Genomic DNA, 4438 nt, shown 5'->3' with positions numbered 1-4438 from the left:
CTTCTCCCGCTTCAAGTTTTGCAACTGATGATATGTATGACGATTAAATATGAATATCATAGTTTACAATATGTTAAACTTGTGTGAATATATTCTTTTTCAATAATTAGGCAATACACTACCAGGGCTGTCAGATTTTTCAACCCCAAGACTTTTCAACCCCCTTGTCATTTGTGAAATCAAAGACTTTTCAAACCCTTTGTCATTTCAACCCCTAAAAGTGCTAAGACTTTTCAACCCCACCTTAAACAAAGACTTTTCAACCCCTAATAAACGAAGACTTTTCAACCCCTTTATAATGTATCACCTTTTTAAGAAAATAACTTAAAAAAATATAATAATATAAAAACAATACTAAAAATATATTAAACAGACAAAAAATATGTAATACATACAAAATATACATACTTGAAACACATAATAATACTATAATTCATTTAATATTTACATTGAAATAAATAAAAAAAAATGCTCGACTGTCCATTTAGCTATTTAGTCACTTAGCCATAAATCTTCACTAGATCACCCTGAGGAAATCCTCACACAATATATTATGTGCATGGTACTGCTCCATAAATTAATTGAAACAGCGTTTGTTTTTCTTTTAGTTTTTTTAATCACTTTTTTTAAAACATTTTGTCATCAATAAAAAAGACAATAAAATGAGTTGAACTTTAAATAAAATTCTTAATAATATTTCAAAATATCTAGATTTAGCAGACAATGTTTAAGAAATACAAAAGTATACATTGAGTTCAAAGATGTTAAAAATGTATTACAGATTGAGTTCCAAATGCTTTCAAACTACATAAGTGTAACATAAGATTTTATTAACGTTTTTTTTTCTCAGTTAAAAAAAGTAAGGACATTCTATTATAAAGTGGTATATATGTAAAAAAAGGTTCTAATATCAGGGAAACGGACAAAAGCCCTCCCGTCCAAAAATGACAAGGCGGACAAAAGCCCTCCCGTGAAAATTACAGGGCGGACAAAAGCCCTCCCGTGAAAATTACAGGGCGGACAAAAGCCCTCCCTAACATATTTGAATTCACGTAAATATGAAAGGATTATTCCCATATGAGGAATACCATTCTTAGGTACAAAGAAGGTCAACCGGAGTCAAAAAGAGTAAGGAAATCAACAGCCAATCACCAGAAGAGGGTTAAAAACTTGTGCCAGCAACATGAAAGTGGAGAGAAGACAATGGCGCAGTTTCTCATTGCCATGGGACAATGCATACGTCTGGCAAGATAGACAGATAAATAAATGAACGGATATCTATGTGCTACGTACTATATGTGCTACTTTACTGTAGTGTATATAACTTGCCTTGCTATACGTTTTGTAACTAAATTTGAACTTTGAAATTTGTTATAAGATAAAGAACGGAAAAAAAGTGTTGGCTTATTCATATGTTGAATGTTCCCGAAATGTTTACAGATTTTAGCATTTTATGTCCGGAATGTTCCGATACGGCATAAGACCAAATTGAAAATATCAACAATATCAACAACAAATATATCTGCCTACTTTACAGTTTAAAAATATTGGAAAGAAAAACAAAGAAGCAGGTATTTAACATACATAATTATATATTTATGTTACGGGAGGGCTTTTGTCCGCCCTGTAATTTTCACGGGAGGGCTTTTGTCCGCCCTGTAATTTTCACGGGAGGGCTTTTGTCCGCCTTGTCATTTTTGGACGGGAGGGCTTTTGTCCACCTTGTCATTTTTGGACGGGAGGGCTTTTGTCCGCCTTGTCATTTTTGGACGGGAGGGCTTTTGTCCTACACTCCTAATATCATGGCCATCATTCCGAACTATGGGCAGCTTGATACATTTTGTGTGTGATTTTAAGGATTTAAAACCAAACAAAAAATATATTCTATTTAATTATACCCACAGACTCTGAATTTTTAGATAATACATTACCAAGAACTATAATCAAACTGTACTGAAATAGCAATATGGTACTACAAAAAAAAGTTTCCACTGTTGACCTTTTTTAAAAGCAATGAAAGTTTAATAAATGTTCAAGTTCAGGTTTTTATTGGCATTCTACAGACACAAAAAGGAGAATGTTCCGTAAATTCTTCTTTGCATTCATTTTCTTTTGCAATTATTCAAATTTGATATTTAAAGAACAAAATTATGGTAATAACATTGTAGATAATATATGTGAATTCACTGAAATATGTAATATCCTTCAGAATAATACAACAATTGCATGTTCAGGGTAACCAGGCATCAAAATCTTACTTTACCGTACCATTGTTAATGTTCGGAATATCATTTTGAAAGACACTAACCATCAATTGCTTAGTAAATCAAGGCAAAGCCTTTGTAAATTTCATCCAATACTTTGGAGAAAAGTGTAACAAATAAGCCAAACAAATCTTTAATTGTATTTCAATAACAATTGGTTAAGTTTGTTGCAAAAACAATGAAAAAGACAACACCTGGCTGACAAAAATAATAGGGGTTGAAAAGTCTTTGATATAGGGGTTGAAAATTCTTCAATATGGCTATCAAAATATTTCAACTAGGGGTTGAAAAGTCTTTGATTAAGGGGTTGAAAAGTCCAAACAGGTAGGGGTTGAAAAATCTTTAAAATAAGGGTTGAAAAATCTAAGGGTTGAAAAGTCTTCGTTTTGAGAAGGAGTTGAAAAATCTTGGGGTTGAAAAATCCTGCTCCCACTACCAGGTACAGGGAGAAAATCTAGCGAATTACCAATCACGGATTTGCTACCCTGTGAATTTTCGAATTGAAAAATAAGAAATATGCGATATATACAGTAATATTTTTTCTTCAAAAGTGTCCTCTTACAGACTTTTAAGAAGCCGTTTCGCTGGGACTAACACCATTTTGCCGAGGATAAAATTGGTGTTCGTCCTAGCGAAATGGTTTCATATTACGTCTGTAAGAGGACACTTTTGAAGAAAAACGAGTAACTGTATCCATTCTGAATTATACGACGATAAGTGTGTTGCATACATTAGTGAGCATTATTAAACAAATAAATACTGTACAGATTTATAAATAGAAAAATATAAATATTTCAGTTCCGAAAGATAAACATTAGATTACTATCATTGCCTTTCTAAATACAATGCATCGGCATCTTCTTCTTCTTCATCTTATTCTTCTTCTTCCAAGAAAATGCATTACCAAGTAATGCATTTCATTGCACTGTTGATAAAAATCTGCTGACACGCGAGGGAGGGTCCATATTTACAATTTAAAAACAGGTTAAAACATTGCTATCAACAATCACTATGAAGAGAGCAGCCGCTTTCCCAGTCTTGAAGACATCGCGGGAGGGGGCGTTGACTATGCTCTATGGAAGCTGACTCCACAGACGGATACCAGAAGGAATGAATGCAGTTCTCTGAGTGTTTGTCCTGCTGTATGGAACATTGAATCTGGACTGGTGTCCTCTTGTTGCTGCACCTTGTGGATGGAGGTGAGGTTTTGAAGGGATATCGACCAGTCCGTTCACTATCCGGTACATCATAACACTTTGGCTTGGTGACGGCGCTGCTGAAGACTTTTCCATTCAAGGGCTCTCATCATCGCTGTGACACTACTTGTCTGATTGTAATCATTTTTGACGAATCTAGCAGCGGGGCGTTGAACAACTTCCAGCTTAGCTATGTTGCTGTTCATGTGTGGGTCTCATACAGTTGCTGCATATTCCAACTATGGTCTTGTAACACGTGTCCTTGGATGTGTTGGTGATAGGGTGACAGGATTCTTTGAAGGAAGGCTGTGGCGTTGTTGGCTCTCTTGGATACCTTGTCAACATGCGTGTTCCACGATAGTGTGTCGCTAATCAAGGCACCCAGGTGTTTAGCATTCTTGGTGTGTCCGAGTTCTGTACCATGTATAGTGTAGCTAGCATCGATTGGTTTCCGCTTCTTGGTGATATTGATGACCTCGCATTTGTCTGGGTTGAAAGACATGAACAAACCCTTCTCCCACTGCTGAAGAGCATCTAGATCTGCTTGTAGGTCTTCTGTGTCCTGTGATGTGATGATGCGGTAGAGGAAACAATCATCTGCAAACAAGCGTGGTGTTGACTTGATTCTGTTAGGCAGGTCGTTGATATTTGCTAAGAAAAGCAGAGGACTGTTTCCTGAGGCACGCCAGAGGTAACTGTTAAAGAAGAAGGGGCCTGACCTTCCAGTGTGACTCGTTGAGTTCGACCGGCTAAGAAACTCTGTATCCATGAAAGGGTCTTCCTCAAACTTCACACTCGCGTACAAAGATGCAAAAAAAGCAGTTAAAACTTCAGTCCAATGATGAAATGTAAAAAGCTTCGAAAAACTGTACCAACCACACCCAAGCAACGATATTAACAAATAATGCACTTATGCCATGTATACTCAATATAATTTATCTTCCTTTGTTTTCCCATTACTCCCATTATAAAAATATA

The sequence above is a fragment of the Mya arenaria genome, chromosome 2 (assembly GCF_026914265.1).
Source record: "Mya arenaria isolate MELC-2E11 chromosome 2, ASM2691426v1".
NCBI lineage: Eukaryota > Metazoa > Mollusca > Bivalvia > Myida > Myidae > Mya > Mya arenaria.
Note: the sequence above shows the minus strand (reverse complement) of the source record.